Consider the following 14,191-nt stretch of genomic DNA (forward strand, 5'->3'; position numbering starts at 1 on the left):
ATCTTAAGCAGTTCCCTGACAGAGGCTGCTGTGCTGGCTGAAAAGAGGCCACCGGCTGCTTTCTACTGTGTGATGAAGGAAGCAGCAGCTATTAAGCAGCAGAATGCAATGAAGTGCGGCTGGGATCCTGTGTGTGTGTGTGTGTGTGTGTGTGTGTGTGTGTGTGTGTCTGCTGAGCCTGATGAGCAGACACTTCACTCCAGCTTTTTCTCACGTATAAAGGAAAATTTCCTTTTTTTCGCCTCTCTTTTCTTTTGCATCAAATTTAACCAGTTATGTGTCAGGTTTGGAAACGAAAAAAAAAAAACTTTGCAAGTGAGCGTGATTTGCACCTGATCACTGGTATGGAGTGGGTAAAGCTGCATTCACAGAAACACTGTATGAAATCTCAGATGTTTTTATGTACAGTAAAATCTTTAACTGCTTCCATTATATAATTCTGATCTGCCACTTGTCCCTGAATACGCGTGTCAGAGGAGTGGATTGAACTCCTGCAGAGGTATCAAAATCCCTAGGTCAGAGGGTAATGAAGGCAACCCTCTGCATAGAAGCTCCTTCCCTCTCTCAGGGGCTGGGAGTTCAGAGATGGCAACCTGCAGGGATGGCCATTTTGCACGTATTGGTTCACATGCATGCAAGCTTCTTAGACTCAAATAATTTCATTTAACGAGGGACAGAGTTCATGATTCCCCAACAGCAGTGGAGCCCATAGAACCAGAGAAACCTTGAGGTGAAGAGGTTGCCAGACCTGGGAGAAGTCAGCTCGAATCTGTGGCGTTTTATCACACCCTCAGGTAACCGCTGTCGTCAGGTGAGCGGGGGGAGAGCCAGGTCCAGCCGTCACGGTATTCCTCGCCCAGATTGATTGATTGTTTCTCACTCTCTCCGGCAACAGCTCACGTCGTGAGGCAGAATATTACTCACTTCATCATAAACCGCAAATTACCAACTTCATTAATCACTATTCTTTAAACAGCTGAAAAGCCAATTAGTCTCTCTGTTTTGAAAGGGCCCGTAGTTTGAGTCCATCCATCACAGACATCATTTCAATTATTCCAGCAGTAGATATTGTTTCTTTATTCTGGCTGGGGACAATAAGGGACAAATTACTGAACTGCACTCTTATTATTTATGAGTAACTCTTCCGTGACAGTCCTATTAGATTATTGTATTTTTTATTACAATGGAAATCAATACTGAGGTTTGGTGAGATACGCTGCCTTTTGTCATGCGTTGCACAGTGTCACTCTAGCTACTGCCTCCAAACACACTGACCTGCCTTTCTTGAGAAAGAGAGACAGAAAGAGCGAAAGGAAGGCAGTTAGGAGAGACAGAGAGAGGGAGTTAGAGAGGGAGAAGGAGTGAGAGAGGGAGAAACAGAGAGAAGGAGTGAGGAAGGGAGAGACAGAGAGAGAGGGAGTTAGAGAGTTACAGACAGAGAGAGCGAAAGGAAGGCAGTTAGGAGAGACAGAGAGAGGGAGTTAGAGAGGGAGAAGGAGTGAGAGAGGGAGAAACAGAGAGAAGGAGTGAGGAAGGGAGAGACAGAGAGAGAGGGAGTTAGAGAGTTACAGACAGAGAGAGCGAAAGGAAGGCAGTTAGGAGAGACAGAGAGAGGGAGTTAGAGAGGGAGAAGGAGTGAGAGAGGGAGAGACAGAGAGAGAGGGAGTTAGAGAGTTACAGACAGAAAGAGTGAAAGGAAGGCAGTTAGGAGAGACAGAGAGAGGGAGTTAGAGAGGGAGAAGGAGTGAGAGAGGGAGAAACAGAGAGAAGGAGTAAGGAAGGGAGAGACAGAGAGAGAGGGAGTTAGAGAGTTACAGACAGAGAGAGCGAAAGGAAGGCAGTTAGGAGAGACAGAGAGAGGGAGTTAGAGAGGGAGAAGGAGTGAGAGAGGGAGAAACAGAGAGAAGGAGTGAGGAAGGGAGAGACAGAGAGAGGGAGTTAGAGAGGGAGAAGGAGTGAGAGAGGGAGAAACAGAGAGAAGGAGTGAGGAAGGGAGAGACAGAGAGAGGGAGTTAGAGAGGGAGAAGGAGTGAGAGAGGGAGAAACAGAGAGAAGGAGTGAGGAAGGGAGAGACAGAGAGAGGGAGTTAGAGTTACAGACAGAAAGAGCGAAAGGAGGGCAGTTAGGAGAGACAGAGGGAGGGAGTTAGAGAGGGAGAAGGAGTGAGAGAGGGAGAAACAGAGAGAAGGAGTGAGGAAGGGAGAGACAGAGAGAGAGGGAGTTAGAGAGTTACAGACAGAGAGAGTGAGGGGGACAGGCCAGAGAGAGAGAGAGAGGGGTCAGCAGCTAAGCCTGGGCAGAAGCTGAGCCTCCTGCAGCTTGTTAATTGATTATTCACCCTGGTACTGTTGACAATGCCCTGATAAATCACACACCCTATCTCTGTCAGCAGATTTAGATAAGAATGAGATCTGAACCGCTGTGTGCATGGACTGTGTGAGAGAGTGCGCCAACACCTGCTGCCTCCAACACACACGGACACAGATGCATGCAAACACACACATGCACACCTTGTCTCTGCACCCTCCAACACACACACACACACACACACGTGCGCGCGTGTGCATGCTGACACACATGCACATGCACACACAGACACACACAAACACACACACACATACACGCATGTGCACCCTGTCTCTGTACCCTCCAGCACACAAACACACACACACACACACACACACACACACACACGCATACAGAAGTACATGCGCACTCTGTCTCTGTACCCTCCAAACGCACACACACACACACACACGCATACAGAAGTACATGCGCACTCTGTCTCTGTACCCTCCAAACACACACACAAATACACACATGCACGCCTTGTCTCTATACCAACACACAGACACTCAGACACACTACCCACCCCCTGTCTCTGGAATTCAGATGGGCCATGTTGGCACAACTTCACTGTAGCATAGTGCTGTACAGAGATGGATCTGTCCATTCCTCTCTCTCACTCTCTCTCAGTTCATTTCTGTTGGCTCTACTGGCATAACGAGTATTCGTTTTGTTTGCCAAAGCATGTGCTGAAATAACAAACAAGTGGAATGATACAATAATAGTGATAATAACAATAACAATAACCATGGACAATGAAATAGGCCTTCATGCTGTTTCTGTAACACACATTCTCCCTAATAAATGTGCCAGTGCCAAACATAGCTTCTTCTCTCTGAAGACACAAGAGGACTGGCAGCTCTCTGTGTCTCTGTCTCTCTCTTTCTCTCTCTCCTCTCTGTTCCTCATCCCTCTCCCTCTCTCCCTCTGTCTCTCTCAACAATCTGTCTCTCTTTCTCTTTCTCTTTCTCTTTGTCTCTCTCTATCTCTCCTCTCTGTCTCTCATCCCTCTCCCTCTCTCCCTCTGTCTCTCTCTCCATCTGTCTCTCTCTCTCTTTTTCTCTCTCTTTGTCTCTCTCTCTATCTCTCCTCTCTGTCTCTCCCTCCCTCCCTCTGTCTCTCTCTCTGTCACTTTCTCTCTGTCTTTCTCTCTCTCTCTTTCCCTCTCTATCTATCTCTCTCTCTCTCTCTCTCTCTCTCTCTGCTGTCTATCTCTCTGGCTTGACTACACCCTGTGCAGTGTTGTGATGATCTCCTGTGACAAGCTGTAAGAATAGGTGATAGCAGAAATTAGCCCAGGGCTGCTTCTCTGTCTTGCCATGCCACTGGAGATTACACTGTCAGGTGTGAACCAGAGGGACTGCTTCTAATAATATACCACAAATCCCAGCCACTAACCACGCAGTACTCTGCCATTAGCAGGTACAGCTTTAGCCACTCTGCTAGCACCAGTGGTTGTATTAGTGTTAGCAATGGTGTGAGAAGCAGGAGCACTAATAGTAGTAACAGCAGCAGTAGTTGTTCTTCACACTCTGAGTAATTTGATCCTTTTCTTCTTTTTTATTGTTCTTATTCTTTGTCTTAGTAATAACTGCAGCTGAGATAACATAACTGCAATACAATGCCAAACAAATTAGGAGCTTATTACATGTGTTTAAATCGAAATACAATATGTTTGCGAGTGTTTTAATACAGCTCTGTTTAAAAACAAGCCAGCGATCAGTGTGAGCCCGTAGGGGAGAGTTATGGATTAGAAATCAGACAGATACGAGAGTGAAGGAAATTAGAGGCAACAAATGAAGCATGAACAGACACCTAATCAAAGAACTGGGGAAATGAAGAGGTATTGTTCAAAGAGTATCCTTAACGAGGCATCACAAGACAAGAGGACTGTGCCACGTTAGAGGGGCATCCCGTCTGACCACCATGGCCTTTCCCCCTAAACATTACATTACATTCATTTAACAGACGCTCTTATTCAGAGCAATTTTCAGCACAATGGAACAGAAATGTATCCATTGAAGTCGAATGAGCAACAATGGCAGCCCAGGCTAACAACACTCCCAGACTGATGAGTGTGAGCATAACACTATTCGAGCCTTACCACAAGTTCACTTTTACAACCTCTCTAAACATACACCACAGTCACTAGATCACAGAATCCAAAAAACCTCACAATACTCAATGTAAAATTTAAACAGACATTACCATAGTCTCTATTCCACCACAATATGTCACATTCATTTCAGAAGCTGCCAAATGTGTGATGGTGCTCAAAGGATCAAAAAACTGTACTGCTTGCATAAATTCCTAGCTCAAAGTTAATGACAAAGCACCATAGAGCATAGATTGAATGCCCCCCTAATGCTGGCGGGCAGCAGAAAAGATTTAGCAGCAGAAAATTGAAGAGGCGGAAGATGAGAGATGTCCTTACCCATCCAATAGTCAAACTTTATTCTGAAGTATCAATTAAAGGAGCAAAAGGAGGGAGAGAGGGCAGCTCTGAGAGAGAAAGTGAGAGAGACAGATAGAGAGAGAACCTCTGACAGAGAGTAAAGAGAGAGACAGAGAAAGAGAGAGCAGCTCTGAAAACTGATCCTGTGTTTTTAACCCTTTGTAGACAGACAGGTGAGGGCTGTGTATGGTTCCTGTATAGGTTAGGACAGTGATTTGTCATCAGTAGAGGAGGGAAGTTGTACCTGAGTGGGACATGCCTGGCCGGATGACTGCTTGAACCTTGGGAAATGGGGTAACCCCATTCCTCCAAGCAGATGCTCGCTTTCCACGCTTTCCACACTCCACACTGCCCCCTGATGGTCGAGGCAGGCAACGCGAGGGGGTCAGTTCAATGCACATCAGTAACCTGTGACAGGCAGGCTGTCCCCTTCCAAGGGTTCCGGTTTTAATCTCTACCAAACAGCACATACCCAAACCCCCCTGTCCACACAATGACGCCATGCTGTTGTTAGAGCGCCACCTTCTGGACGAAGTCAGAACGTGCCTAGTCCTGTGGTGTGCTCCCTGCCAGGACGCTAATATGGATTGATCCTCTGCCTGTGCAGTGGTATTGATCACAGCTCCACTTTTCAGAGGCGCATTAGCTACACCTGCACTGATGTCTGGCAGATGCCTGTATATTTGCTTCAGGGTGGCAGTACTGACCTGCCCACACTGCCACCTGTATTCTACTCTCCATCCCTCCTCCCTCCAGTGCAGAAAAAAAATCCACCCTCCCCCGTGTGAGCTTTACAGAGGGATGTGCCTACCAGAACTGTTACATTTTAGAAATTTTCAATTTAGCACGATTTAAACAATTCAAAAGTATACACACAGGTGATATCTGGGTTGTTAAACACAAGCAGTGGTCTTTCTCAGCTTTTTATTGTCTCCTTTACAAAATATTATTCCTGAAGATTAAAACTGATATTGGGGTGCAGGGAAGGATGACTTTTTTTCAATCTGTAACTGTTTTTTTAATTGTTGAAATAGCAATTAACAAGCGCTCTGCTCGCTCAATGAGGCGTTCATAAATTCTGTAATCATTGAGGTATGTACCAGATTGCATCTATGTTCAGTGAGGAGTACATTCTGTGTCTTTGGTTCAGAGTGTTCATTACTAAGGGCCAACGAGCTACAGAAACCTGTAAGTAGTGCCGTGTGCAGGACCAGTATTTACATTACAGTGTTAGATGCTAACCAGGTAGCTAACGTACTCAGAAATGTGGCATTTGTTTGTGTTTTGTGCAGAGTGCATTTGCTTTGATCCGCCTCTTATTTGCACTTCATTACCATGCGGCAGATTTGTTCTCATTTCCCCTCAGGTGGCCTGGGGAGTAAAGTGCACTCAGACAGCCTACTCCAGTACCTCTCATTCACACACCAGGGCAGGAGGGCAGAGGTTTGGCGCGCTCTGGGTATCAGCTCAAACACACTGTGGGGTGTTCAGTGAGAAGGGTTTGATGCCCTTTCGAATGGGTGTGGTCAGGGTGTGGGCATATTCTAGATTTTACGTATGGAAGGAGAAGGAGAAGGAGAGGCTCAGTTTGGGGAAGGTGGAGAAAAGTAAGAGATTCAGTCCCGCCCGTGTGCGATCTAGCCCAGATGCAGCCATGGTCAGACTCCTGATATTAACCAGGTCCAGATTTGGTCACGCCCTGATTTGGTCACACCCTGATTTCTGCATTCCTAGAATCGCCCATGCCCAAATTTGACAAAGCCTAGTTTTTTGGGGTTTTTTTTTTTAGAGATTTGGCTGTAAATTTATCTGGTACCAGAACCCTTTAACAGTGCTTTGTGTATATTGATGTGATTTTAAAGGGGGAATCAAACTTCAAAACACTTGTATTTTCATGTGGTTCTTTACATTGCCCTCTATACGGTGTGCAAATGAAGTGCATTAACTCATAAGGAGAGAATGACTGTCACAGTGGTCTCTCAATTTCCACCCACGAAGCATCAGCACTTGACTTTTCACACTGTTTCAGGAAGAGAGATGGGAGGGGGTATACAAGCTCTGACTCCCTGCAAGACAGTATCTTTAACCATCTGAGAGCATGATTGTGTGGCTGTTTGCTTAGCAAATAATCAAGTAATATTTTTATGGGAGACTTCTTTTCTGTGAAATGTCATTGGGACTAGTCAGTGAACCTTTCAGCAGTGATAGCCTCTGTGTCTAGTCCCCAACACTGGACTTAATGAGGAATCTCGTGTCTCCTCTCTGCAAAACACATTTTGGAGTTTGTATGTGGCCTTAATTACCAAGAGCTCCCTAGGAAAATGCAAAAGAGCTTCTTATTACCTCACTTTACTGCTAAATAAATAAGTATATCCTCTGTGGAGTGGATTCCTGCAGTGGCAGTTGTAAAACTGCAGATGAATTTTACTTAAGACAAGACAAAAAGACCTTCTTAACCAGGTACATTTGCAGTTTGATGGGAGGCAGCTGCAGAGCCACAGACATCCAGAATGGAGGTGTCAGTTCCTACATATTGCATTATTAATGTCATTTAGCAGATGCTCCTATCCACAGTGACTTACATAAGTTACAATTTTTAAATGCTATCCATTTATGAAGCTGGATATATACTGAGGCAATTCTAGGTTAAGTATCTTGCCTCAGCAGGGTACAGCAGCAGTGCCCCAGTGGGGAATCAAACCAGCAACCTTCTGGTTAGGAGCCCTGCTCCTTACCACTATGCTACATGATGGAAAACAGCCCTGTTTCCAAATGTTCATCCTCACATGGATGTCTAGAAGGACCTACATCTTGTTCTGTCACGGGGTACTTTCTGACACAGAGGCAAAAGTGTGTTATGGCATTCCTCATGCTGTTCTGCTGAGTGAAGCAATGACTCAGACAGGACACATGTCTGACAGGAACTCGAAAAAATTATAAAAAATTGAAAAGCCTCAGAGACATATTTCTTTCTGTACATCTGTCATAACTTACCTGATTCTCAGTTATTTATTTGCCGCATTTTTGCACAAATTTGTTACTGTTTGACTGGAAGAATAGTTCAGTCCGGTGCAGAGAAAATACCCCAGGATGGTGACAGAAATGAAGAAAGGGAAATGGCCTGGCAGCTCTGTAGCAGGTCTCCCATGCGATTTCTGTGTCCCCCACATCAGCACTACACAGCCACTGTGTGCAGGGAGAGGTGGGTGTGTTTACTCTCATCCATAAAGAAGAAAAAAGTCAGAAATACATCAGTAAAAGGTAACAGTTCAAGGAACATGAGAGAGAGGATAGAAGAAGAGAGAGACAGATGTAAAGGACTGAAAGAGGGAGAGATCTACAGAGGGCTGAAGGAGGGAGAGAGAGATACAGAGAACTGAATGAGAGAGAGATACAGAGGACTGAAGAAGAGAGAGATCTACAGAGGACTGAAGAAGAGAGAGATCTACAGAGGACTGAAGGAGGGACACATACAGAAGAGTGAAGAGAAATGAAGAGGGGCAGAGAGAGGGAGAATTGAAAGAGGACAGAAGCAGAGAGGCAGATACAGAAGACGGAAGTAGAGGGAAGGCTAAGACAGAGAGAACAGTAGGAGCGGGTGCTGGGAGAGGTGGGGTGTCTTGCAGCTGCAGTGCAAAGGGCGAATCATAATTTATTTCTGTCTTTGTATTCACTTAGCTGTCACCACTTTCAAGAGCTTCCAGCCTTTCATACTGTATGTCATTTACACTATTGGATTTTAATATAGGCAGTCTGGGTACCTGAGGTTACAGCAGCAGTGTCTCACCCCAGGATTCAACCCCACAACCAATTGTCAAGTACCCCCTAGCAACTAGCAAGCATAAGTCCTGTGGGCTGTTATCCTCAGATCACACTATTCTCCCTGCCCAGGAGCTTGTTTTGGTTAGAAACGAAGGGTGAGAGGTCAGGCTGAAACGCACCGTCAGTGTGTGGGTCCAGCGCTGGAGCGTTTGTTTGGATGGTGCAGTGAGTCACAGCTCTGTCAGGGGGTGAAGGCTCCCCCAAACGAGCCATGACGCCAGGCAGCAGGGAAGGCATGTTCCAGAAACTGATGAAGGGGAAAGAAGCTGAACTCTTCTTTTTTTTTCCCTTTCCTTTCTTTCTTTCTCTTTGGCTGCGGAGTGACAGTCTGCGGCACAATGAGGTTCGGATAACTAGCACGGGGGCTGTCTGAACGCTGCTGTGAGAGTTCCAAAGCTCCAAAATAGAATTTGTTTCTTTCTGGGGTTTTTTTTTCATCCGTTAACAGCTGCAAATGTACACACCAGGGCACTCTCCTTTCTCTCTCCTTCTCCCCCTCTCTGTCTCTCTCTGTCTCAAACGCACATACATACATTCTATGCATAAATGTACAGAGGGTTAGTACTCTTCTATCCCCTTATGGTCTAGTGTACAGAATAATTACATTAAGGATGAAGGCACAGCCAGGTATGTTAATTCCTTTGTATTTGGTGGGAAACAATAGTGGTGCTGTGGCATAGTCTGGATTGGAACTGGTAGTGACTGTATGATGCTCTTCATCCAGTTTTCATCTGCTCAAAGGCCTGGGCTTATCACTAGCAGGGGGACAGTGATGGAAAGGAGGAGAGAAGAGAGAGATGGCAGCAAGGGAGACAGGGAACGATGAAGAAGAGAAGGAGGCAAAGAATAAAGCAGAATGACTCTAAGAAAAAGACTTGAAGAAAAAGTATTTAGTTGACAGTATGTGGAAATTTTAGAACAGCCTGTCTTGCGGTCCCTCAATCATTCAGTCCATCAGTGAGTCTGATGATCACTCAAACAATTGAGCTGGTCTTTAAAATGGACTGAAAGTACTCTGTTCTCTCTCACTGTGCCATTTCTAAGAAATGTATGTTTTCATCAGTTATGGAGCAAGCCACAGTGAACATTTGTACTTTGTTCATGATTAAGTGACGATTATCTTTATCTTTTCTCAGAGCCCAGAGGTACGGACTGCCAAAGACAATGTTTACAAAAGAGAACTTTTTTCCCCCTTACAAATTGTAGGCTGATTGATACCTTTCTTTTTCCATTTCCACAGGAAAGAGACACATTCAGATAAACGCGCCTTTCTGTGTGACCTCCCATCAAATCCAAGGGATTCCATGTAGTGATATTTCCCAGAACAACGTGGATTCTGGAATGTGTCTCACGGTACTTGCCTTTCAGAAAGCCACCACACCTGTCGCTCTCCGGCAGTCACTGTTCCGCAGCTCTTTGAAAGCTGATGGCCGCATTGGATGCTGGGAAGTTTATCAGACTGTGAATCCCTGAAAAGCATGTAATACCTCCCAGCCTCTTTTCTGGTCCCTTGCTACTCCTCCGTTGCTCCTTTTGTCTCATTTTTCGCAATTTTTGCACACTTCTTCATCATTTTTTTAAAAAGAATTTGGTTTGTAATTATCCCAGATAGGGTATTCAGCTCTCACCCAGTTCAGCATTTCATTTAAATTGACAAAAAATCACTGCCAAATTTGCTCTGGGAATTACAAGAACATGAGTTCTGATTCCCAGAACTAACATGTCGTAGGCGCTGCCCAGATGTAATAATACAAGTAATTTTAAGATATGGCAGATGTGACCAGGTTGAGGTCTCACCGAACACCTTGCTGTGGCCAAGGGGACCTCCATCCTCCGTCTCCTTTCACAGTACCTGTCACCCTCCCTCTCTCCCTTTTCACATCCGTCTCTGGCTTTTACCAGACGAGACACCCAGTGAATGTTTCCTGCCAGATCACGCTGTCTAAACTATTGTGCTCACTGCTGCTATTGCCTGTTTATCCACAGAAGCTTTTCTTCTTTTGTTGAAAAGCCAGGATATAAACTTTGAGACTTGGGGGGGGGTGGGGGGTGGGGGTTGAAGAGAGGAAGAGAGGCGTGAAGTTTGGGTGTGGGGAGGGGCGGGTGGATGCGCGGGTTAGATCCAACCGCAAGGGCGTGTCCTCTCTCTCTCTCTCAGGCTGGCTTCGGTGGTGGGGAAAGTTTGCCGCTCCCCTGGGAGGCGATGTCACCGCTGTCACCGCTCTTTCAGGCTGCACGTGGGTGGCTGTCAATCTCTCTGTTTATGCTATCAGATCTCCTGCCCCAGTTTTCACAACACCTCCATCAACCGTCCCTCTCTTTCTCCAAAAGAAAGAGAAATGAAAGGAGTGTCAAAGGAGTGTATACTGAGAGACAGAGAGGGAGGGAGGGAGGGGTGCATTTCCTCTCTTCTCTGAGCGAGCCGAGCTCTGAAAGGGAACTAAAAGTAGAAGTTTGTCTACCGTGATATCAGGCTTTTCATTTATGTAGAGCAATGTCTGCATTCCCGAGCAGACAGCAGTCACACTTAAATGGATCAAATGAGCAGGTGTTAATCGTGCAGGTGACTATGAGGCCATGTCTGATCAGGAGAGTCTCAGCGAGTCGGTCAGGCCCAGCAGATGTGCACAGGTGTTTCCAGGAATGTTCAGGTGTGCACGGGTGTGTTTGGGAACATTCAGGTGTGTACAGGTGTGCTCAGGAACATTCAGGTGTGTACAGGTGTGTTCAGGAATGTTCAGGTGTGCACAGGTGTATCCAGGAATGTTCAGGTATGTACAGGTGTGTTCAGGAATGTTCAGGCTGCATGGGTGTATCCCAGAATGTTCAGGTGTGCACAGGGGTATCTAGGAATGTAGAGGTGTGTTCAGGAATGTTCAAGTGTGTACAAGTATATACAGGAATGTTCAGGTGTGTAAAGGTGTATCCAGGAATCTTCAGATGTATATGGGCATATAAAGGAATATACAGGTGTGTGCAACTCTATTCCGGTGTGGCAAAGTATGCAGGGTAGAGTGCAGGTTTGCTTCCCAAAAAAGTCACACTGATAACATTTCAGAGGTAAAATAAAATAAAATCCATACTAAAAGTATACCTGATAAACTTAAAAAAGCAAATGTAGGTATCTTGACATCTATATATGAAAATTTTTACTTTTCTCTGAAAATCTAACTGCCTGCAAGCACGCCTGTTAGCTGCTTACCTTCCACTGCCTCTGCATTTAATAATCACCATTAGATTAACTGCAGATCACATTAGCTGCTGTCGCAATATAAATGTATAAAAAACACACACATACATACACACATACACAAACCTCTAGCTAATTGCTTTTAAGTGTCCTTGACTCTTGTGTTAAGCACCCATTGAGAGGCGCGTGGAGGATCGGTGATTACACCCACAGTCCCTGCTCTCGGGAAGCACCACCATGCCCGTCAATCAAAGGGAGGGAGTACTAAGCAGAGAGCAGAGGTGGATCCGAAAGGAGCCGTCTATGATTGGCCGTGGCACACCGCCTCTTGTTAGCCCAATCCTATGAATGAGTGTGGCCGCTCCACGAGGGGCGGGAGTTGGCTGTGATTGATAGGCCCATATCACCCGCCCATATCTATCTGTTCCATTACCCGTCTCTTTTCCTGTCAGCGAAGGGGCCCTGATGAGGGGTTAAAGGGGCAAATTAGGGACGCGGGGCTTAATGATGCCTGCAGTGAGGACATTAGTGAGCCGGTTCCAGGATGACGTGGAGTGAGTCTCGAGGGAAGTGGCGGAAATGGAGGGAACTTGACCGGGAGCAGGCACGGGCTCATGGGAAATAAAAATAAAACACAGTGGGGATGAAAAAACATGCATGCTGCTGTAGGGCTCCTGGGTGGACCCTTTATGAAAGGGGCTAATCAAACATTTTGACTGTAAAGGTCATCAGGGCATCCCAGTATAGGCCACACACAGGACCATTATTACTGGCATCAGAAAACATGAAATTTTAAACGTAGAGGGTGGCAGTTTAGTACAGTGGTAAGGAGCAGGGCTTGTAATGGTAAGGTTGCTGGTTCGATTCCCTGGTGTGACACTGTTGTACCCTTGGGCAAGGTACTTAACCCAGAATTGCCTCTGTGAATATTCAGCTATATAATTGGATGACATCTAACAATTATAACCTATGTAAGTTGCTCTGGATAAAAGCATCTGCTAAATGACAATGTAATAGGGAGAGGCTCACAATATTACATTAACCATGCATAGTCACTATCATCAACAGAATGAGGTGATACAGTATAGCCTTCTCTTCAGGCTTTCTCCTACAGCAGCACCTTGACCTGCGGAGGAACATGAGGGCTTTTTGCCTGGGGCTTTTTCACATTTAGGTCCTGTTCCAAACTCAGCACCCCACTTGCCACATTTAGAAACTGCCAAAGAAGCAACACGGTGGCACTGAGGCTCCTATTCCAGGACAGACTCTCCTCTGCCACACACTCCCATTGTAGGAAGAGCTCTGTGCGACCTTTTCGGTCCAAATCCAGGAAGAGGTCTGTGACCTCACATTCCAAATCCAGGAAGAGGTCTGTGACCTCACATTCCAAATCCAGGAAGAGGTCTGTGACCTCACATTCCAAATCCAGGAAGAGGTCTGTGACCTCACACTTCCATTTCAGTTTGAGCTCATTGTGGCATCACACTCTGGTTTGTGTGGCACACAGTCTGGCAAGTTTCACACACAACCTCATCTGACCTGCCATGATTATCCTCCCCTTTGAACATGAGTTATGAAATCCATCAGAAGCACTCTAAAGTGCTTCTGTAGCCCCAAACTGAGTTTATCGAGGTTTAATGTTCTTGTTTTTGTGTGTTTCGAGCTGCATCAGGATCTCTGGGAAACTGCTGAGATATTGAGTGTAGAGATACGAGACCTGTCAGTGACACAGGAGAGCATTAAAACATTTTAACACACTGGGGTGCAGAGTCTGTCACCACTCAATGCATAGCTGTAAACTTTAGTGCTGTAATCACATCACATTTACTGCCCTGTTGCTGCTGGAATCACAAGGGCATCCATCAGTCAAAACTACAGGGAAGTTTCACCCCTCCAGGAGCGTATCCCTGAAGGTGGTGAGACGCTTCTCACACCCAAAGCCCAAACGTAGCTGCAACACGTTATCCCCCGCACCTCAGCCTTTTAAACCAGGTCACGAGTGTGCGGTACGAGCGTGGTACACGACGCGGCAGCGTCTCGCGGCGGTGTGCCGTGATGAAGACGGAGAGCTGGCAGAGTCCCGGCGCATCCGATTCCCGTATATCAAACGCAGAGGAGCTTCCCGAGCCCCTCTTTTTTAAAAAGCCGCGTTTGATGCGACTGCCAAAGAGCGGGCCCGCGCTCCAGCAGGAGAGAGGCGGCGGATTAAAGGAGAAGAGGAGGGGTAGGAGAAAAAAGAAAGAAAAAAGAAAGAAGGTGCATGGTGAGAAACGGGTTTCAACAGCTGTAATTAACACCGACCATGTGAGAGCGCGCTCCAGAAAACTTTGTGTTTGTTTGTTTGTTCGTTCTAATTTTAGTCTTTTTTTCTTGCAAAC

The 14,191-nt window shown here is 46.0% G+C and overlaps 1 protein-coding gene across 1 annotated transcript in view; it reads left to right on the forward strand.

The window, feature by feature from the left end:
* LOC118775144 (teneurin-2-like) overlaps window positions 1-14,191 on the forward strand; it is a 220,770-nt gene that overhangs the window by 40,017 nt on the left and 166,562 nt on the right. The gene's annotated exons all lie outside the window — the stretch shown is intronic.

This window comes from Megalops cyprinoides, chromosome 3 (genome assembly GCF_013368585.1).
Source record: "Megalops cyprinoides isolate fMegCyp1 chromosome 3, fMegCyp1.pri, whole genome shotgun sequence".
Lineage (NCBI taxonomy): Eukaryota > Metazoa > Chordata > Actinopteri > Elopiformes > Megalopidae > Megalops > Megalops cyprinoides.